This window comes from Dermacentor variabilis, chromosome 4 (genome assembly GCF_050947875.1).
Source record: "Dermacentor variabilis isolate Ectoservices chromosome 4, ASM5094787v1, whole genome shotgun sequence".
Classification (NCBI taxonomy): Eukaryota; Metazoa; Arthropoda; class Arachnida; order Ixodida; family Ixodidae; genus Dermacentor; species Dermacentor variabilis.
Window position 1 is genome coordinate 191,859,866 of NC_134571.1, and position 23,565 is coordinate 191,883,430.

Genomic DNA, 23,565 nt, shown 5'->3' on the forward strand with positions numbered 1-23,565 from the left:
TCTCCTCTGGACTAGAACGGCACCGAGGCCTAGGCTACTGGCATCAGTATGGATTTCTGTATCGGCGTACTCGTCGAAGTGCGCAAGTACCGGCGGCGGCTGCATGCGTCGTTTGAGTTCTTCAAATGCGTCGGCCTGCGGCGTTTCCCACTTAACTCAATATCACATTTAGTTAGACGTGTCAACGGCTCGGCGATGCGTGAAAAGTCCTTGACAAAGCGCCTGTAGTAGGCGCACATGCGAAAGAATCTACGCACTGCCTTCTTGTTGATGGGTTGCGGGAACTGTGCGATGGCAGCTGTCTTTTGGACAGCTGCCATCTACCAACAGCGAATCTACCATCAGCGAATCTGCACACCAGATTCGCTGATTACGTGGCCTAGGAACAGAAGCTCATCGTAAGCGAAGCGGCATTTTCCCGGCTTCAGAGTAAGCCCTGACGACTTGATGGCCACTTGTACGGTCGCAAGCCGCCTGAGGCGATCGTCGAAATTTCCGGCGAAGACGACGACGTCATCCAAATAAACGAGACAGGTCTGTTACTTCAGCCCTGCTAACACCGTGTCCATGACGCGCTGGAACGTTGCAGGCGCCGAGCACAGTCCGAATGGCGTAACCTTGAACTCGTAGAGGCCGTCTGGGGTGATGAAGGCCGTCTTTTCGCGATCTCTTTCGTCGACTTCTATTTGCCAATAGCCAGACTTGAGGTCCATCGACGAGAAGTATTTAGCGTTGCAGAGCCGATCCAATGCGTCGTCTATTCGTGGGAGGGTGTATACGTCCTTCTTCGCGATCTTGTTTAGGCGACGATGATCGACGCAGAAACGTAGGGTTCCGTCCTTTTTCTTTACCAGAACAACAGGGGATGCCCACAGGCTTTTCGACGGCTGGCTGATATCGTTGCGCAGCATTTCGTCGACTGGTTTTCTTATAGCTGCACGTTCTCGCGGCGAAACTCGGTAAGGGCTCTGGCGGAGTGGTCGAGCGCACTCATCGGTGATTGTGCGATGCTTGGCGACTGATGTTTGTCGAATCCTCGATGACGTCGAAAAGCAGCCTTTGTATCGTCGGAGCAGACTTCTGAGCTGCTGTTGCTTAATCACGGGGAGACTTGGATTAATATCGTAGTCTGGTTCCGGAACCATCGTCGTCGGGGTAGATGCGGCGGAATCCGAGAGGACAAACGCATTACTGGTTTCCAGAATTTCCTCGATGTACGCGATCGTCGTGCCCTTGTTGATGTGCTTGAATTCCTGGCTGAAGTTTGTCAGCAGCACTTCAGTTTTCCCTCCATGCAGTCGAGCGATCCCTCTTGCGACGCAAATTTCACGGTCTAGCAGTAGACGTTGGTCGCCTTCGATGACGCCTTCTACGTCAGCGGGTGTTTCGGTGCCGACCGAAATAACAATGCTCGAGCGAGGCGGGATGCCCATTTGATCTTCGAGAACACTCAAGGCGTGGTGACTACGAAAGCTCTCCGGCAGTATCGCTTGATCATCCGACAGCGTTATCGATTTTGACTACAGGTCTATGATTTCTCCGTGTTGGTTCAGAAAGTCCATGCCGAGAATGACGTCTCGTGAACACTGTTGGAGGATAACGAAGGTGGCAGGGTAAGTCCGCTCATGAACGGTTGTTCTTGCCGTGCAGATTCCAGTCGGCGTACTGAGGTGTCCTCCAGCGGTCCGAATTTGGGAGCCCTCCCATGCAGACTTAACCTTATTCAACTGGGCGGCGATGTGTCCACTCATTACGGAGTAATCGGCCCCTGTGTTGACTAAGGCAGTGACTACGTGGCCGTCGAGAAGTACGTCGAGGTCGGTGGTTCTTTGTCTGGCGTTGCAGTTGGGTCTTGGCGTCGGATCACGGCTGCGTCGTGTTAAACTGAAGCTGGAACGTCGCGTTGTCAAGTCGTCTTTCGTCGGTGTAGTCTTGTCTTCTTGACTTCGTCGGGACGGCGGCGTGTCGTCATTAGGTCGTCGAGATGGTTCCTTCGTCGTCTTCATCGGCGGCGGAGGGTCATCGTCAGTTCGACGAACAGCAACCGCACCTCCATCGGTTGCTGCTTTTAGTTTTCCGGATATGGGCTCGCTGACCGGCCCCGGGCTGGGCCAGTGTATGGTCGGCGCTGCGGCGAGAGGTAGCGGCTTGGTGATGGCGAACGCGACGGTAGTCGAGAGCTCCACTGAGTAGCGGCGAGGTAGTCGGCGATATCGCGAGCGCGTCATGTTGCTGCGGGCGCGGAGCGTTGACGGCGAAACCTCGCAGTCGCATCTCCCGGTATGGGCATCGGCGATAAACATGACCGGCTTCTCCGCAGTGATAACAGAGCGGGCCGTGGTCGGGGGCTCGCCAAATGTCCGTCTTCCTCGCGTAGGTGCGCTGGGCGACGGGTGGGCGTGCTGGCGGCGGCGGTCGACGGAATTGCGTCATTGCAGGGCCCTGGCGTGGTCGCGGAGGGGGAAATCGACGGCGTGGGACGGCGGCGTATGTCATCGCTTCTGGCTGGGGCTGCGGTAATTGTGGTTGCAGCTCGGGAACTCCAAGCGATCGAGGCACCTCTTCTTTCACGATGTCGGCGATCGAAGTCACTTGGCGCTGCGACGAAGGCAGGACCTTGCGCAGATCTTCGCGCACAATGGCCCTGATGGGCCCCTGAAGGTCGTCGGAATCCTGTCCTTGGATGGCGTACTGCGGCGTGAGCCCCTGGCGGTTATATTGCCGGGTGCGCATCTCCAGAGTTTTCTCGATCGTTTATGCCTCTGCAGAAAGCTCAGCTACCGTCTTTCTGCGGGTTGCGAATAAGTCCGGCGAAAAGTTCTTGCTTCACGCCCCGCATCAGGAAGCGGACTTTTTTCTCCTCTGACATTTCCGGGTCGGCGTGCCGGAAAAGACGGGCCATCTCCTCCGTGAAGATCGCGATCGTCTCATTTGGCAGCTGCACTCTGGTTTCTAGTAGTGCTTGGGCTCACTCTTTTCGCACGACGCTTGTAAACGTGTGCAAGAAGCCGCTTCGGAACAGGTCCCACGTCGTTAAGGTGGCTTCTCAATTCTCGAACCAGGTCTTGGCGGCGTCTTCCAGTGCGAAATAGACATGCCGCAGCTTGTGGTCGCTGTCCCAACTGTTAAACGTAGCGACCCTCTCATACGTCTCCAGCCAGCTTTCGGGGCCCTCAAATGTGGAACCGCGGAACGTCGGTGGCTCCCTGGGCTGCTGCAGAACTATTGGGGCACTCCGGCTGCCATTGGGGCTGTCTTCTTGGTGGTCTCTGGACGAACTACTCTGACGATCTTCTTGGTCGTCTCTGGTAGAATTCCGTGTTCCGGGGGCAGCTGCTGTAGCCGGCGGCTTGCTCGATGTTCCGGGACGGCGCTGGTGTTGTCTTTGCGGTCCGAGCTTGCATTACGGCTTGTCGGGGGCGTCCGGAACATGAACGTAAAGCACCTCCACCAGATGTCACGTGGTGGTGACGTTAAGAACACAGTAGCAATACTGTGAAATGCAAAACTAGATTTTATTGGGCGAACCTGTGCCCACAAAACAGGCTACACTTATAGCACAACGAGAGCGGCGAACACAGTCGGCGATCGTCGAAAAATCTGATCACCGTGTCAAGCGCGTCGGCTTTTATAGATCAGTCGTCGAATGTTCCAGATTAGCCAATGGGACCCGCGTGTCTTCCACAAAGTTCTACACTATTCGCGTCGCGCATACATGCAATCAGATTACACAAGTTGCGGTGAAAGACAGTGTACTGAACCGTCGATAACATTCCAGAAACTTCTTTTACATGCAGGCGCGTCCTGCGCTGCGCGATAACATTTGTTAGGCGGCCAAACGTGGTCGCCCGATAAAGATAAGTACACGTGTACACGTGCACGTACACGTTCACTCAAGAACTATGTTTCAGTATGCAATGCTGGTTACTAGTTTTTTTCGTCCAATTCTCGTTTTAGGAACGTCGGATATTATTGTTTATTAATTCAAAGAACACGCACTTGGCATTTAGCAGTGGTAGATGGAAGCAGTTATTGGTGGCTACCACTTTTCCTCTTTACCATGCTCACATAATTGTCCGGAATTTCTGTTTTTAGATTATCGACCTCTTACGAAGACCATGATGTGTTATGAGCCCCATGGAGGCTGTGGTTTGTTTACCTACTTTGCGGGTAAGTAAAGTCAAATTATATCTGTTCCAGCAACGTATACATTAGGTATCTTTCCTTCTTTTTATTCGTTCTTTCTTTAGGGCGAGAAGGCAAGCCCGCTGAGTAGGAAAAATATGCGAATAAGACGCCCGCGCATACTAAGTTCGCATGGGACTGCAGCGCTACCAAAAATCCTCAGTGGGAAAGCAATATCCTCATTTGTTACTGAGCCGTGTGGGGAGGATAACAGCACGCGTGATTTTCCATGCCGTGTCAAGGCTTAGCGTGATCATTGCGTACGACACTGAAACAACGTGCTACCCTCCATTGGCAGCAAGGGTCAAATTAAACTGCTTGATTTTCCACTGAGGCTGCTTGATTGCGCTGCCATCCAGGAGGCGAAGGTGTGTTGCCATAGCATATCTTTAGTGATGTGAGAATATCTCAAACTTTAGAATAGCGATAAATATTGTCCTATTTAATTTGTTCCTCCAATTGCTCTCAATTATATAGGACGATGTCTAATTCGTTAAAGATTACGATATGCACACACCTCTACTTGGGCCCTGCAGACCAGCTTCAACTGGCGGACAGAGCACGACGGGCGGCGAGGGACCACGGCGTCATCTCTTTATATTCTGGGGAGATGTGAGACCTTTCTTGTACCGCACATATTGTTTATCGTCGCTGGAACGCCGACAGCCACGGGACCCTTCGATCTTACCCGAACGTTCTTCCCCCTTGCTCAGTGTGCGCAGGCGTAACCTCGCCGTCGTCGTCCAACGCTGACAACTGGCCACAGGGCCTCCCCTCTCGCGAGAGAGCCAGGATGGGAATCAGCAATGTCTGAGGCCCTTCGGTAGGTCCGGCAGCGGCGAAGTGGACGTACTTGGCGTTCGTAAATCGCTTGTCGTCCTCTAGAGAGAGTGAGAATGAACTCTATTCAACAGCCCCGGTCCGGGTTCGCCCCCTTTATTCTCTTTGTTTGCGAAGCCGAGCGCCGTGATAAGCTCGATCATGGCTCGTACGTAGTCAGAGGAGCAATCCGCCAACACCTCCTCCCGTGTCGCATGTCTACGGGTTGGTGAGAGTTTGGCAAGGCTAGTCTGAATTGCGTGACGGCTCCCCGGACAATCCCACAGAATGTGAGCACTATCCAGGAAGACGCCACATGCCATGCAAGCAGGTTTACTCGGCAAAGCTTGTAAGTAGTGTGGCAAGTGTGGGGACAAGAGAGAGTGCGTCTGCGCACGCCTCCATAGAACCGCCCCTCTTCACTTCATGTGTGTGTCTGCTTGTTGATACCTCATGAAGTTGTTTCGCAAATCGTCAAGTTTTTCGCGCCTATCCGCCCGAGCGAAGGCGTGTTGCTTATTAAAGGGAAGCTGACGAGTCTGTCGAATTCAACAAGTCGTTCATATACGGATGCGGGAACCTTATAAACCATGCACGTAAAATTTTGAGCGGGATTTTTCACTTAGGAACGGCTTAATGACCGGTTAAGATTGCGCTAAAGCTCCGAGCCCCGTCGAGCGCCGCGCGCTGCTGCTGACGCTGACGATGCGAGCGGAGACCAGAAAGCGCGGCGTAGTGACATCAGCACCGGTGTTCCGCTCCTTCGCAGTCTACGCGACCGTGCCTGACCGCGCCTATTTCTGCGTGCGTGCCGTAATAATCTGCCTCGCTCGAGCCTGCATTCCTTTGTTTGTGTGTATGTAGAGTGGTAGTTGACGTGCGCAGCATCAATTCAAATGGTGGGCCGACGATGCCGGCGTTCTGTGCAGCCTACGGCTGCAAGAACACCAGTGGCCGCGACGATCTTCCATTAGTCCCCGCAAGACAAGAAGCTTGCAGCTAAGTGGGAGGCTGCTTTGAATCGAAAGAATTTCCAGCGCTCAAGAACAACAGTGCTCTGCTCTAACCACTTCCGTGACGACGATTACTACCAGTGTTTATCAATAGGGCGTGAATGGAGTGAGAGTACGACTTTTTGCTAGCAGGCTTTCCAATCGCAGCGCGAAAATGTCGGGGCAACAAAAGCACAAAGGCAAGACGGGTGCGGGCGGACGGTTGGTAAGTGGTCTTGCAAGACCTTATGAGTACATGAACTCGTCCAAACCTGGATTTTGATTTATTGCTAACTCCTTCCTGTTAGCACGCTGAACGGAAGGTACATGTTCATCTCCCACCCTTGACGCAGGTTTGGTCGCAAACCATCGGTTATTTTCTCTTCGCACGTGTGTTTTGAAACAGCCAACATGCAGCTACCATAATGCAGTGCAAGTGTAAAGTTTTTATGTGTTTGAAAGTCGGCGCACGCCAGGACGCTGCGCTCCCCCTCACGCACAGAGTGAAAACGGCTCTCACGTAGCCGACGGAATTCGCCGCCTTTATTGCTCCGGTTACGAGTACCGTGAGGATGGCGCGCTGATGAAGGCCACTACACGTGCTGCAAGAGCTGAGAAACTTTTCCCGCATGTAAACCGTCTGTGTAGACTGCCGACCGCTTTGAGGCAGTGCACAAATGCCGACGATCGCATCCGTCCTTACGTTCCACGAGGAGGCATGCACGAACATAACAGTACAGTTGTTGTACGCACTCACTGGATCGCTGAATACAGCTTTTCAAAAAACATACTCACCAAAGAACATTTCTAACACGAGTAGATGCTAACACTTCGCTTTCGTTCGCGTCGAAAGTACTGCTTGCTATCAGCATCTTTTGAATCTTGGAGAGGCCGCCTACGTATAAATGAAGAGAGCAACGCCGAACTCCTCATAGAAACGCAAGCTCTCGAAATTTACCATTACCGTCTCACCAAACCACAGCGCCAAACCACCTTCACCGTGCTTCATGTGAAGCGGCAGCGTACGGTCCGGGCGAACACCAATGGTAACGTCACGAGGCACCCGACCAATCACAGGCGGAAACGAGGCGCGCGAGCTGCCCGAGTCTGCTGCGCTGCAATTTTCGTCGAAATAAAATTTGTTTGCGCTTTCTTTCGCTCAATTTAGATGCGATATCCGAATTCGGAGGGTTGAAAACCATTACGTACAGTTCTTAACTCATTTTTTCTGGAAAACTCTTCAAATTCCCTTTAAGTCTCACTGGGTCCGGCCACCGCAGAGGACGGCCCGCGAGATTTGCGCGGGATGGGACATGGTGCCGCTTCGTTCCCTCTGATCCCTGCGTGACTAGGAATCCACTAAATCCGCACTCTAATGTTAGAGTGTGCGTTGAGGCGCATTGTTAATGCTGAGTGTAGTGCCGCGGAAACGTTTCAAGCTGCGAGAGCCCTGCATGCAGCCTGGCTGTCTGTTCGAATGAGCAGATTGTCACAACTGAACCACCACAACGCTTGGCCGCATCGCAACTCGCTGCGTACTTTGTCAACTTGTCTGATAGACAGCGCTTGTCTGTGGTATTTGCTTCCTTGTGTCCTCGTATTTTCGCGCTGTTTCACCTCAGTTCCGAGCAGATTTCGTTCGTGCGGATTTTGCATGGTCACGGGTCCCACGACAGCTGTAAGTTCCCCTTGATTTTGTGATGTAATATTGCAGTGTACGCCCCGTGATATACGCGTAGAGTCGGTTGCCGCCCCTGTGCAAAAGCCTCGACTATTTGGAGAGGCATCCTTGTAAAGAATCCAGTCCTCGGTTTCCTCTCTAAGCTGTAGTGCTCGACTTTGTCGTCTTTCCGGTTGTGTGTCTGCCCCCATATTTCGAGGCACTGGTAATACGGTCCAGCGTGTCGCATGGGATATATTTTTGTTCCCTGTCTGAGGATTGTGGGATATCGTAGCCTATATCTCGCAAATATCCCCGTCCCTGACTAGATAGCTTCAGGCGACTAAATTGTGCCTCTTGGCGCAGTTGTTTCAGCTCGTCCAGTTTAGCCAGCAGTGCCGTATCAATGACTCGGTTGTATCGAGAATATGCAGGGGTGCCCAGCAGGGCCGTAGCAAGGGGAGGGGCTAATGGGGCGTCAGCCCCGCTTCCTTCCCCGAAAATTTTTCGTTCTGTCATGCACCGCCGACCAAAACAACCCCCCGCACCGGAGATCATTGCGGATTTTCTCTAGAATGTCTTTTCCCCGCTCGAAAAGACATTTGAGCGTGAACATTGCAAACTCGGGCTGCGTTTCACGGCAATGCGCATGCGGCAGGAGTCACATAACGGAAGGAGCCGGCCCCATCGAAGCACAAATTTTCATGGCGTTTTTATAACGAGCGGGCTCACCGCGGCATCTCGCGGAAACCGCATAATCGACGGAGCGCAAGGATTTCAATTCCGAAACTTTATGGGCATAAAGTTGTCATAAACTTTTGATGTGAAAGATTACCATTTCCAAAGTCGTGCTTTAGATACTCAATTCCGGAACTTTGTGGGCATAATGCTGTTATAAACACTTGACGTCCAATGTGCATTAACTTTTCTAAAGTCGTACGCCGGGCCATACAACGAGACAAGCCAAATCAACACACTATCAGACAAGTTGACAAAGTACGCAGCGAGGTGCGATGAGGCCGAGCGTTGTGGTGGTTCATTTCTGCCATCATGTATCACAAAAGAATATGAACATTATTTTTTCACCTGCGCCAAAGCATCCATGTCAAGACACTAATGCAAGCAAGGGTAACCACGTTCTTATTTATTTTTTTGCTTTGACTTTTATTCATGAGGACAAATCCAGCCTCTCCAATTTTCTTGTTCTCGCTACCCGCGGGCTGCCAGATCCAGCCAGAGCGCATGCGTTTTTCTCGTGTTTCGCCAACCACCGCGCGGCGCACTTCGGTTCGGCGCACCCGTTCGTTTTCATCTAGCACAGTGGATTTTTGCCTGGCAGAGTTTTGGACGCTTTCCGGCTAGGAGACGAATAAAAGAAACAATGGTCGCTCGCCGCCATCACTGTGGGAACTCGACGGATGGCAACACGTTCTCTTGAGCGCAACCTCTCCGGAAAGTCTTGTCTCGCTGGTGCAGAATACCCAGCAGCATGCATATGGGCTCTCTGTGGGCCAAGCGTCTCAGGTTTTCTTTCTTTCGATATTCCTTCGGCAGCCACATTAGGTGGCCAAAGTAGGCATTCGATTGTGGCGAACGTGCTTTCCTTTGCGTTCTTTTTTTTTCATTTCGGCGCTCCCGGCCCACAAAACAAAACAAAAGGCTTTGTTGTGGCGTAGCGAATTGTCGTATGGTGAAAGTTCAATTTTGTTACTTATTCTTCTCTTGGTGAAAGTAATAGCCCACGGGACGCTTCATTTGCCGGATACTCTTATTATAATATTGCTATAGCAATTACATGGGCAATCTAGGCGCATTCCTGCCGTCGCCGTCATGTTCTGTACAAAGGCAAAGGGCGATAACAGCGTGATCGCGCGCCGCATGCTGCATGTGCGAGTGAAAGAGTGAGGGGGGGGGTGGCATGGATGGTCCCATGATGGTGACTCAGTCTTTTGTGCGTAAAGCAGAGAAACGGGGAGGGGGGAGAGAAGGCCGCCTTCCGTCGCGCGCGATAATATGGGGGGAGTGGAGGGAGGGGGGCGGGCCTTAGGGTTCTGTGATCTGTGCATCTGTGATTGCCCAACATATTTATTTGCCTTGACTGACACATTATATAGGGTTACGTTTTCTTGGATATGTAGATTTATTGGAGACCTATACGTACATTTAAATACCTTGCAGCGAGGTTTTGTGTATACGTTCAGGGAAGTTTGTTTCCAATGACACATTTTTGCGCTTTATCAAGCTGGATCTTTGCATTTGGATATTCCATTGTATCTTCGCATTTCTAATGTAGGAAGGCTAGTCAAATGAAAGTGAGCGCAATGATGCTTTGGTTCATTATCCGCGAGGCATGGCATAGGACATAGGCATCTCTCATTTAGAAAAGTGACACGCAGGTGTGAGCATAAAGGTCCTTTAATGCTCTCATACACTGGATTGAACGTGGTTACGTGACATAATGGACACTCCAAAAGTGAAAGAGCGTGGTGTCGGGAGGTTTTTCACAGCTGAAGGTTAAAAGGAAATTAGTCGCCGGCTGCCATGTACGTTTAACACTGCATTTCATTGGCCACTGTGAAGCGTTGGACCAAATGGTTCAAAGAAGGAAGTGTAGGTTGCAAATACGATTCAAGACCAGGCCAAAGCCACCCTGCAATCACCCCCAACGCAATTGCAAAGGTTGATGAGCTGACTAGACAAGAACGGAGGATAAGCATCGATGAATTGGGAGAGCGCGTGAACAAGAGTCACGGTTGGGTTTACACCATATTTCATTAAAATCTCGGTTATCGGCTCTTGTGTGCGCAATGGATTCCCAAGATTTTGTACCACCACCAGAAGATGGAGAGGTTCGGCTCTGCCTTGACTCATACGACCCGGTGTCACAATGAGGGTGACAGCTTCTTGTCTGCAATTGTCACCGGGGACGAATCATGGGGCCACTATTACGAGCCCGAAACACGACGGCAATGCATACAGTGGTAACATTCGAATTCACCACCTCTGAAGAAAACAAAGGCCGTCATTTCTGTCGGAAATGTGTTGTGACTTCTTTTTCGATCGTCACGGCCATTACTGGTCCAATTTTGTAAACCTGGAGAGACTATCAATCGTATCCGATATTGCGAAGCGCCGGATCAGTTGTGCATCGCAATCAAGAACAAAGGAAGGGGGAAATTGACGAATGGGGTCATCTTGCTCCACGACAATGCCCGTCCCAACGTCGCTGATGTGGTTAACACAAAACTGGCAAAGTTCTAATGGGAAACGCTGCAACATCCGCCCTAGAGCCCAGGCCTGTGGCCTTGGGACTTTCACAATTTGGGGCAATTGAAAAAAAAAACAGCTCAAGGGAACCAGATTCGTGTCGGACGATGACGGAAAGGAATTAGTTACAGGCTTTTTGTAGCAGCAACCCAAGGAGCTTTCTTTATGAGACGGGAATCAAGCGACTCGTTAGGCAATGGGACAAATGTCTTAATGGTGATGGAGACTACTTTAAAATAATGTGCCCCGTTTGTCATATATTCGCTTTGGCTCACTTTCATTTTACTCGCCCTCGTATATTTTGCAGAACTCTCGCTTTCTATCAATCCTCTTTGTTGCGACTATAATTTCGGTGCAATTACTCAAAATACACGACTGGTGACAGTTTCTCTTGCGCAATACATTGGAACGAAGGACAGCGTCATCAAAATGTTTCCCTGGTCATTGCATATGTACAAAAATGTAAACAAGGTTTTTGAATGACAAAAGCTCAATAAAATATTTGTCCACGACTTCCTCATTTCACGGCCTTTACATTTTTCATATCAGCGGCATGCACTGCTTTGATGGTTTCGAACTGATGCAGTTGTAAAGTTCGTGTGATATTTTCTTTACTTAATAAATAGACAAAAAAACATGGGACGTGGAAAAAACAGTAACTTGGGGCACCAATTTTCAGACATACGAGTATAATCTTTTGTGAAAAATACATATTTTACTTGTCTTGACAACGTGTAGCGTTCAAAAATTTGTTTGCAGCATATTTGGCTATTGCAATGCAGTTATTGTTCATGTCTTTCATCCCTCGACAAATTCTATAAGGAGGAAGCCGAGCTGCAACGCGAGCCCCCCCCCCCCCCCCCCCTCGGATGAAATTTCTGGCTACGCCACTGGTGCCCAGTATACCCCTCGTTATCTGCCGGAGCATAGTTTTAATGGATATTGGTACAGTATTGCAGGTACAGCCAGGGCCATGGTGAGCCTTCTGAGTTGGTGCTCTTTGATACCTCTCACCCTTTGTGTTCTTCTTGTGAGTAGCCTCTTGACTTCATGGAGCTGGTTGGTGTATTGTATGCCGCACACAAACGTCCGCCTTACCATTGTCCTTCAACCAAAAGCCCAGGACCCTGATATGCGTTTTTCTCGGGATAATATCTTGGTTCACTTGTAGTGTTATAAGTTTTCGTTTCTCGTCTGCCTGCTACTCTTTTTGGTTGATTATCACTATGCGCTTACACTTTTCACTGGACAGGGCGAGGCCCCATTCTTGGAGGTATAGCGCCGTGACATCGATACTCGTTTGCAGTGCCGCTTGAACTTCAGCTGGAGATCCTCTGCTGGCCCAGAACGTGATATTGTCCGCATATATTGTAAAGTGCAGGTCTTCTACGCGCCTCAAAGAGCTTGCAGCTTGCTTTGTGCTAGCGAGAATAGTGTGGGTGAGAGAATCGACACTTGGGGTACACCTCTTGTCAGGTACCTCTTCTCGGAATCTTCTTCGTTTACCTTCACGGTAACTGTGCTGTTTGTAAGAAACGTGTTTACGTAGTTGTAATGTTTTTGACCTGATTGCATTATTTGCAGACGTTCGAGTACCGCTTGGTGGATAACGTTATGAAATGCTGCTTTGATATCAAACCCTCCTATGGCTCTGAGTTGGCTGCTGCTCTGTGCTCTGTATATTTCTTGCATGGCAAGCATCGCATCATGTGTGCATATGCGCTTTCGAAAACCAATGACTCGAGGATCGACAACAGTGCAAGATTCCTGCTGCCATAGGAGTCCTGCAAGGGCCATTCGTTCCATAATCTTTCCCGGACAAGATGTTAGAGTAATGGGTCACTGGTGGCTAATGGCGCTTGGAGTCTTATTGGGCTTTGGTATTGGGATTACAGTAGCCATTTTCCAGGTCCCAGGAATGTGACCGCTTTCGCAAGCTTGGTTAATGATACCCAGGTGCAGTTCCAGTTGTGTTCCTGTAATATTGCGTAGCATCTCGTTTGTGATGCCAGCCGGTTCAGATGCCGTGTGTCTTTTGCTTGCATTGATGGCTGCTTTAAGCTCTCAAATTGTAAATGGGTGGTCTGCAAGTACCAGTACCTCGCCGCAATCTTGTATGGATGGTTGTTGTCGCTGATCTTTCTGTACTGTTGCCGAGGGGAAGAAATGTTTGGCTATTTGTTCTGCGAGATCGTACGCTCCGATTTCTTTCCTCGGTTGTATACTTGCACGTGGTTCATTCTCCTTGGTTGCCCAAAAAGCACCCGAAACCGACCAGGCTCAGCTTGTGTGCATGTTGTTTCCGGCTTGCTCGTATATCCGCATTTAATTCTCAGTTCCGAGTTTCTCTGTTTATTCTTGCACCTCCTTGGTGATGCTATCTATAGGGGCTTTTAGGCGCTTGTTTAGCTTTTTCTTCCGCCATTTTCTGAGTGCCACGCGCCTATTGTCCCATAGGTTAAGTAGGCGTTTGTCTATTTGCGGGTGGCATTCAGTTCTTTGTACTGTCTTGGTTGCGACCCTGTGCACGTTGCGTAGTATTTTCGCCAATTCTTCCGAGTTATCAGTACACTCTCCTGGGAGAATACTGGAAACATCCTAGTCTATTATATTTGTGTCTTTTAGTCATGCATTGCCTTCGTTGTGTAGGAATGATTATTTCTATGACGCTGTGATCACTAACCAAGGTTTCCCTGGCGTTTTTACACTCCACTTCCTTAGCTGCCCGGCCCTTGGTCAGTTCTGGGTTTGTGTCTCTTTCTACTGAACGTCCGATACTAGTGGGAGTTTCTATGTCATTCAGAAGCGTTGGGTGGGCATCACATGCGTTTTACTCCAACAAAACGCAAATGAAGCCTTCCATTTGGTGTACTATGATTGCAGCCCCATGCCCCATGGTGGCTGTTGAGGTCGCCTATCCATATTAAGTTATTCGTGCTATGCTTTTTGAGCAAGCTCGTCATTGCTGTGAGATAAGCCTCTCGTTTAGGAGTAGGGTAGGTGTTCATAATGGTTACGTCGTATCGTTTGAAGAAGTGGCATTTATCCAACACACGTTCCCCTTCCCTGTTGTTCATATGACTGAGGTCGTCGTGTAAGGTCGTGTGTTGGTTCGCCACCAGTGTTACCGTCATTGTAGGATAACTAATCTGATCATGATCGGTTCCAATCCGCGGCCGGTGTGTACTACATGGATTGTGGTAGGCCATGGAACCCGGTAAAAAGATCGGCACATTGGTCGCCTGAAGAGTTATTACGTCCGGCTTATACGCAGTGTGTGTTAGGTATGGTATTAGAGAGTTCGTGCTACGGCGTATTCCTCTATAATTCCATTGCCATATGGTAATTGCCGTTTCGTGTCGTGAGTTACCTTTGCTGTCATTAGTCTCCATAACTGTTAGAGTGGTCTTGTTAGAGTGGCTGCGCTTCCTCCCTTGCGGGAAGTCGTTTTCCAAAGGTTCGTTGTAAAGTTCCCACGCTTTGCGTTAGCGCAACAAGATGTTGTGTAATAGCAACGATCTGTTTTCGCATTTCCGCAACTATTCTGTCGCGTTCTCCATATTCTTTTCTCAGATCTACTTGTTATTTTCAAACTTCTGCTATTTCTTCGATAATGTAGGCAAGGACGCTGTCCTTGGTTGTTTCGTTGGTTGGGTTTTGCTCTATTCGTATGTGCAGCTTTCCTGACCACGATTCACATCGTGCATGCGACTGAATGGCGTTATTTATTAATTTATGTATTTTGTCATACTGTTAACCCTCACTTGAGCGTCGTTACAGGGAGGGTCAGTAATTGAATTGTATATAGAACAAACATTGAAGGTCATTTGTAGAACGTTTGTAATACATAGATCATTTGTAGAAAAAAAACAGCTACTTGCAAGGAACAAATAATGAGCTATACAGTTTGAGCGAAATACTTATCAAGACCAACCTCAAAATCACTCATAGCACTTTTTTGTACCACATCATTCGGTTATTCATTCCACATTTTAATAGCATCAGGAAAGAAAGAAAAGCGGAATAAGTCTGTTCGAGCTATTATTGGTTGCACGAATGTACTGCGTGTTGTTCGTGGTAACCTTTTGTGAAAGAGCGTTAGATAATCATCCTTGTTTATTTTCTCATCTGCGTGTAGTATTCGAAAAAAGCAATATCACTCTCTGCTTCTGCCTTCTTGATTACAGTGATTCCAAGTTACATATTTTTAACATTTCAGTTACCGAGTCACGTCGTCGATATTTAGAGCAGATAAAGCGAACTGACATTCTTTGAATTCGTTCTAGTTTATGTTTTAGAACCTTTCGATGGGGGCTCCACACAGCACCAGCGTATTCTATGCTCGGACGGATATATGTCTTGTATGCAATCAACTTGACTTGTTTCGTCGCCTGGCGCAATTTCCTTTGCAGGTAGCACAACATCCTGTATGTTTATGGACAAATATTTTCAACATGAGGACTACATACTTTTACTAGTATATTATCAGCAATATTATATGTGAACGAGATCACTTCTTTCTTTTTGTTATTGTGATGACGTAACGCCAAGTGCATGCCGTGCCACTTCGCCATCACGGGCACTGATATCAGCAGCGGATAAATAACCGCTGCCTATAAAAAGCGTGTGCAAAAGAATAAACGCTGACTCCTTGTTCTGCACCGGCCACTGTCGTTTTCTGGAGTACGGCTTCTCGGTTGCCGCACGCTACCACAGTTATGTGTGTAAGTTTTCTTTTTTAAAATAATTTCCGTGCCCCATTTTCGCCACCACAAGCTTAAGTTTTGAAGGCACTGGTTGATTTTAAATTGATCTTCCCTGCATGTTACCAAACAATAAATTAGGCAATCATCTGCGAAAAACTTAATTTTTACAGGTGATTGGACAACCGCTGAGATATCATTATTGTATAGAAGAAAATGTAGTGGCCTTTGTACGGAACCCCGCGGCACGTAGTATTTGCCACTCTGACTGCTTGTTGGCGATCATTTAAATACGCTCCTATCCAATCGAGAACATCCGCACTAAGACCAACATTGCGAAGCTTGAAAAGCAGTTTACGGTGTGAAACTTTGTCAAAAGCCTTCGCAAAATCAATGCGTATAACATCGACTTGTACACAGGCATCTATAGCAACACAGAAATCATGATATCGTTTCGATGAACTGCGTTACAGTTGAAAGGCCACTATGGTATCCATGCTGAAACGGACATAAGTCATTTTGTTCCAGAAATTGATCTATTTTGCCACTATATGCTCAAATGTTCCACAACACACCGATGTAAGAGGCACAGGCCTATAATTGCTCAACATTGTTCTATTGCCGCCTTTGAAAATTGGGACCACATTTGCTGTACGCCAATCTTAAGGTAGAGAGTGGCATTTTAAAGACTTCTGAAATATAATTACTAGGTAATACGACGACCACTCCGCGAATCGTCGGAGAAACTCATTCGGTATACTGTCAGGCCCACATGACTTTTTCGTGTCAAGAAGGAGCAGCTGATCAAATATGCCTTCACGGTTAATTGTAATATCTGCTTGACGTGGCAATGTAGGAGTCGATTCATGTTCTTTGTTGTCATCCTGGTCCGTACAGAACACTGACTGGAAATATCGATTGAATCTGTCAGCGATATCAGGCTTTTCCGCAATTACTTCCTTCTACAATCTGTTCAATTCCTTCATTCGTTTCCTTAAAAAACAGCCAGAACTTTCGTGGTGAGCTCTTCAGAAAGTTAGTGAGCGTGGTATTGAAAAATTGTTTTTAGACTGCGCCATCTCTCCCTTCAAGTTTTCTTTTGCACAAGATATTTCGATTGGGAACCTTTTATTTTTGCGCAATATTTTTATTCTTCGCTTGATCTTAATTATTTTTCGGCTTATCCATGGGTTTCTTCGTTTTGTTTTTTTAGTGCGAGTAGGTACGTAGTTATCTAAACAGTACTGCACAATTTTCTTAAAACGTTCCCAAAGCTGTTCAACCGACTCAAGCCGTGAAATAATCTGAAATTCGCCAAGCAATGTTTTAAAAATTCAATGAAAGTCGTATCATCAGCACGACCGTAGTCTTTAACATGTGCATAGACATGACGCTTTGCCCGAATCACAGAACACGTCAACCATAACCATTCTGTGGTCCGATATACCGTCTTTAAATGATACGGCGTAATCGGCCACTTTACTTGATGTGAGAACCAAGCCTAACAATTACTGTGACGTAGGGGTGATTCTGGTGCAGTTTTTTACAATTTGTGAGAGATTATGAGAAAACATTAGCTCTAATAGCCTATCAGCACTACGGGCTTCGACATGACCAGTTGAAAAGCTTTCCCAGTTAATATGCGGTAAGTTGAGGTCTCTAGCCATTATTAGTCTTGCGTTTCCACTTACATGATCACACAAAAACATATTTAAGTCCTCTACAAACTCGGGCGGAGTGCTAGGCAGTCTGTAGACGGCTCCAATAAGATACGTAACGTTGGCGTAATTCACCATGCACCACACTGTTTCTGGTAAATCGCAATCCACTTTTATTGCCACCATCGTGCTTTTAGTTATCTCCGTGACGCCATCACTTCAAGTGTCCCTATCCCATCGAAAAAGCTTGTATGCCGGCGGTACAATGCAGTTATTCGTTATGACGCTATTCAGCAATGTCTCCGTTAGGACGAATAACACGGGGACTGTATGTAATAAGTAAGTATTATAAATCTGTGACTTTGTTTACAATGCTTCGCAAATTTATTTAAAGAAATTTGAGCTATGATCGCGCCGGCTGAGGTGTGATCCTGCCCTTACTCTGCACCGCTCCAAGGCATACGCGATTCTCGATGAGCGGAAGCTTCAGAGCCGTCGTCACGTTTTCGTTTATCTTGTCTATGTTTGCACTGACAACGAATGTTCCGTTTTCGATCCCATTCGTAGAGTTTACCGTTTACTTTAAGCTTATCATGAATCAGCTTCACTTTTGCGCCATTTGCTCTTTCTGCTTCGGCGCTTCGCCACCACTTCTTCGTGACGTCGACGGTTTCCTTCGCGTAATCATTGCTGATGCTAATGGTAGACCCCTCCAGGTTTCCACAGTTTTTGAGCACATTTTCCTTTTCCGAGTGATTATAAAAATTCGTAATGGCTGGTCTGGAACTATTTGGTTTTTCCTTGCCCAGCCGATGAATTCAGTCTACTGATTTCACTATAACGCCCAATTTTGCTTCGAACAGATTACCTACAACGGCTCCCCTCAAGTCTGATTCGGTTTCACCAGAAGTTTCAGGTAGGCCGAAAACGATAATGTTATTGCGTCTGCTCCTGTTTTCATAGTCAATGAACTCCTGTTCCTGTTGCCGAACTTTAGTTTCCAAGCTAGTAATACGCTCAGTCATTTCCTCAATAACTTTAAGATAGCCGGTCACTTTGTCAGCTTTAGTATTTAAATCAGATACTTCCTCCTTCATAGCATCTATCTTAGATTTAAATGTAGCCTGATTTTGTAAGATTTGCTCCAATATCTCAGCTGTCTTTGGCCCGGCGTTTTCCTCAGCATCACCTGACGTCAAAAGCATCAGCACTGCAGACCAGCAATCAATGACACTAGCAATACAGTTGTGAGGGCACGGCAATACCAACAAAAATGGATTGCCACTTCGGTAACATGCAGCGTTGGAGTAGTAACGAACCTGCATAGACAGTAATGCCAGCTTAGGCATGTTTTCTGCAGGCCATGTGCGTGCCGTCTGAAGACTTCCTCGATGTGCTGCTCCTTTTCTAGTCGAGCCAGAGGTGACGCCACCGCTGATGACAGCCGATCCTCCCACGCATTGCTCGCAGTATCCCGATAAGTTCCGTTGATAGGCAGCCAGCTTGTGTCGCTCGTAGTCGTCGCTCCTATAATCCACGACAAAACCTGCATAGACAGTAATGCCAGCTTAGGCATGTTTTCTGCAGGCCATGTGCCGTGCCCTCTGAAGGCTTCCTCGATGTGCTTCTCCTTTTCCCCTCGAGCCAAAGGTGACGTCACCGCTGATGACAGCCGATCTTCCCACGCATTGCTCGCAGTATCCCGATAAGCTCCGTTGATAGGTAGCCAGTTTGTGTCGCTCGTAGTCGTCGCTCCTATAATTGACGACAAAACCTGCACAGACAGTAATGCCAGCTTAGGCATGTTTTCTGCAGGCCATGTGCCATGCCCTCTGAAGGCTTACTCGATGTGCCGCTCCTCTTCTAGTCGAGCCAAAGGTGACGTCACCGCTGATGACAGCCGATCCTCCCACGCATTGCTCGCAGTATCCCGATAAGTTCCGTTGCTAGGTAGCCAGTTTGTGTCGTTCCTAGTCGTCGCTCCTATAATCCACGATAAAATCTGCATAGACAGTAATGCCAGCTTAGGCATGTTTTCTGCAGGCCATGTGCCGTGCGCTCTGGCGGGTTAGTTTTGTTCTTGTCGTCAGTACGACCGTGAGGAGTGAGAGCTGGCGGACTTACCTCTGCCCGTCACCTCCATGCTCCCTTGCCTTCTGGACCGCCTTGTTGAGGTTTCTTGCTTGCCTTGTTCTTGGCGTTGTTCGTTGGTGGTGTAAGGCCCATGTGTGGTTGTTGCCTACCGCGGTAACGTACGCTGCCGTAGTTCTCGGAGCACCTCAGATTGTTTTTACCACGCCAAACGGGAGCGCTTTAACTACACCCCTTGCGTTGTCCGCCCCATGCGCCACGTATGCTCTTATTTCGCGTCGGTCCCCTCCGAAGTGCAATATCTTGAGTGCGGCGAGCTTCTGCGTTGCAGATTCCTGCCGGTTTTCCGGAACTACAAGGTTCTTCCTATGTCTCACTTGGGTAGAGACATCCCGAGATTCGGCTGTGGTAAGTCCAGCTGCTGCTGTGATGGCGGCGCGCACATGTTAGGGCGTGGCTTCTGTTGATTTTAGTCCCAAGCCGCAAAATAAGTCTTGGGCTTGGCGTGGCGTATCACTGATGTATTAGCAATGAATTCAACCTCACTGTTTTGCTCGTGCGGTTCCATGGTTGAATGTTCGTAGATGACGCTTCATACGTCGACCTGCCCAGCCGCCAGCAAGGCTTCGGCGGTTAGGGTTAGAGACTCCTTTCACACGTAGTCTTCGAAAGAGCAGCCGTAAAGATCCGAGGTACCGTTGAACTCACCACAAATTGCGTCCTGAGGTGCCGGTAGACTTCGCGTTTGCTTTGTGTCGAAAATGGCACCAATGCTGTTGATAATTCTAGTGTTTCAGGTTACTTCAACGAAGACGGTTCTTCGCGCGTCTGGTCGCCTCGAGCCGGCGGCTCGGTCCCCGTCCGCGAGTATGGTGTCAGAGTTGAAGAAGGCTGGCTTAATGGCGTTGATGGAGTCGCATTCGCCGTGTCCATTCGGCAGCAAGACGAAGTGCTTGGGGCAGTGTTCGATGACCTTGAAGGGTCCCTCGTAAGGGGGTTATAGTGGTGGTCGGGCTGCGTCGTGTCACAAGCGCACCTGTGTACTCACGGAGAGCACAACTTATGAACGATGATCGTGAATGTTGACCGGCCTGATTAGGAGACACGTCTCCCACGGTAACTTTGAGCCGACTGCCACAATTGCCAACGTCGAACGTTGGTACCACCGAAGGGTCAAGAAATTGTAGCCTTAAGAGGAAGCTTAGAGCTAAGGGGGCTCGACTCTGATGCCGCCTATTCACATACATGTAAAACGCAGAAACGCTTTTGTGAGACATCTACTTGGACGATTTTAATTAATTGTGTTGCATTTTAGAAAGAATACTAAATTTTAGTCACTGATGCAGCAGAATTTCTATTGATGGTCTGAATCTCTAAAACGAAATTTTCAAGCCAGACCTTACAAATCAGTAGCTCTGCATCAAGAGCAGTGGCACAGATCTGTAAACCGCATCCATTAGAGCATCGAAAACGGACATATTGGATATATCAATTTATATCTTAAGTGAATTTGTTACGTTGTTTCAAAGACATTTGCATAAGTCAGACACATACATTGGTGGTATATTTGAAACCCACGTATAATACATCTATTTTGTCCGCTTCCGTTGTACTATTAGATGGAACTAACAGAATTCCGAGTTCTGAAAATTTCGGATAGCGCAGACTGAAATTTGCACATCTTCGAATGCGAGGGAGTTGTTCTTCAGTCATAGGGCCGGAAGTTCGTTGTCCTCTGGCTGTGCTGTGGCTAGAGCTGCGAAATCTACGGCTGGACGTTCAGCAACAGTTTCATTGACTTCCACTAGGGAGAGTGCATCAGTGACGGGGTTGTCCTTAACACTTATATGTCGAATTTCGCTCGTGAATTCCCAAATGGCGGCAAACTGGCCGACCTCGCGTGGAGTGCGGGCAATGTTGGTTGTGGCCGAAATGTAAATGCGGTCTGTGGTCGGTGAGAATATACAATTTCCTATTTTCGAGGAAGTGGTGGAAATCTTTCACAGCGAAGTAGGCCACCAGCAGTTCGCCACCGAAGGAGCTATAACAACGCTCGTATTGCGAGAACTTCCTCGAAAAGAACGGAACGAGCTGCCACACTCCATCCGCAAACTGCTGCTACAGTACTGCTCCTATGGCGACGTGCGAGGCGTCCACAGTGAGTGAACGGGAGCTTCGAACTTTGCATGCGCGAGGAGCTTCGCGTTAGTGAGTGCTTCCTGGATGGAACTGAAAGCTGCCCCGACATCGTCTTTCCAGGTAATGGAAGCATTCGGTTTCCTTTGACCAGACAAGTGTGTGTTCAGTGGTTCTACGATTGCAACGCAGTGAGGAATGAACTGCTGGTAATGGTTGGAAAGGCCAAGGAATTCACGCAGTTTCTTTCTAGTCGATAGTTGCGGAAACTGTACTATGGCTTCCACAGGAGTTGTAGGAGGAGAAATCGCGCGGGAATCCACGCGATGATCAAGGAAGTTTAATGCAGAACTACCAAACTCGCTCTTCGGTCCGGTTACTACTAGTCCATATTTTCGGAGTCCCGCAATGACCTGACGCGGGTGAAGCTCCTGATCTTCTGCTGACTAGCTGAAGACGACGATATAGTCGATGTATGCGAAACAGCAGGTCAAACCAAGCAGAACTAGATCAACAAACCGTTGAAACGTTTCTGCGGCGTTTCGTAGACCGAATGGCACACGTAGGTATTCAAACATCCTAAACGCCGTTATAATGGCAGTATTCAGTACGTCAGAAAGCTCGACAGGTATTTGGTGGTATGTCTTGACTCAGTCTATTCTGCTGAATACGGTGCAACAATGCAGTAATGCGGTAAAGTGTTGGGTATGTGCTATGGAATAGCAATCCGGTACCGTCACTTTGCTAAGAGCGCTGTAGTCACTGCACAGTCTCTATTTATCTGATGGCTTGTGCACCATGTTTAGCGGCGATGATCAGGGCCCAGATGAGAGGCGCACATACCCGAGATCAAGCATATGCTCGAAGTCTTGCCGCGCAATTTTATAGTGGGCAGGAGCGAGGCGAAAACCGGAGCCCGCACAGTCACAGTGTGATGGGTGAAGTTGTGACCTACTGGGTCTAAGAGAGAAGGAGCTCGGAGCAGAACAGAAAATTCTTCGAGCAGCGTACATCACGATGCTGAGACATTGGCATAAGCTTGCACCAGACGCAACGGTGGGAAACGAGACGTGACACCTTGAACCGTTAGGTGCGTGTAGCAATCCAGGAGACGGCTCTGTCGGATGTCTACCACAAGGTTGAAATGCTAAACAAATTCGGCACTTATAACTGGCACGCAAACATCTGCGAGTAAGAAAATCTCTCTAAACGTGTGTCTGAACTCAATTTCAAGTTTGACAGACTTCCGTCCATAGGTCTTTATGACCAAACTGTTCAAAGCAGTGACAAGTGGCGTGGTGAGGTGTTGTGCAATCCTCCAGAGTAGGAGGAAAAACGGACGCTTCAGCACCAGTGTCGATAAGATATCGGACCTTTGGGACACGGTCGGTGACGTGGAATAATCGGCTTGATGTCGGGCCTAAAGCACTGGCCGCGTACAGTGCGTGGCCCGTACGTTACGGGCCAATGCACAAGGCTGACGGCACTGGCGAGCACGTGCTACGTATCGGTGGTGCTACCAACCAAGGAGGCCTAAAAATTGCTGTGGAGGTCGACAGACACAGCCTTACTAACTTTGAAAAAAAAACGAAACATAGTGCGTAACATAGATAACAAACTTTACACGCTGGGCCTGTTCATTTACTTCTCAATGGCGTTCGCCTCCCTCAGTCATGAAATTCTCGCAGACAAATTATTCATGTGTGGTGTTCGTGGCAATCCTTTGGATTTGGTGAAATCCTAGACACGCGGCAGCAGAACGTATGTTTGCAAGGTTCGCAATCGCCATTTCTTCTTGTTCTAAGAGGTGTAACCCAAGGGAACATTCTGGGTCCCTTTCTATTTAATGTACACGTAAATGATCTCTTAAATATTCATAAGACAGCTAAATTTAATAAATACGCCGACGACAGCACCACGCTATTTTCTGGCCCCGACGTCAATGGTTCGGCATTTCAATGTAATAACACAACAAAAGTAATTATATTCCGTGCAAGAAAGAAAGCATCCGAACTGATAAACCCTATTTTATATGAAGGTCAGAACATCACCAT

At 48.3% G+C, this 23,565-nt stretch overlaps 1 long non-coding RNA gene across 1 annotated transcript in view; it reads left to right on the plus strand.

The window, feature by feature from the left end:
* The window catches only part of LOC142578116 (uncharacterized), a 117,710-nt gene that overhangs the window by 86,118 nt on the left and 8,027 nt on the right, over nt 1–23,565 (plus strand). The window contains exon 4 of the long non-coding RNA XR_012827174.1: nt 4,096–4,170. This is a non-coding gene — a long non-coding RNA (uncharacterized LOC142578116). The remainder of the gene's footprint in view (nt 1–4,095; nt 4,171–23,565) is intronic.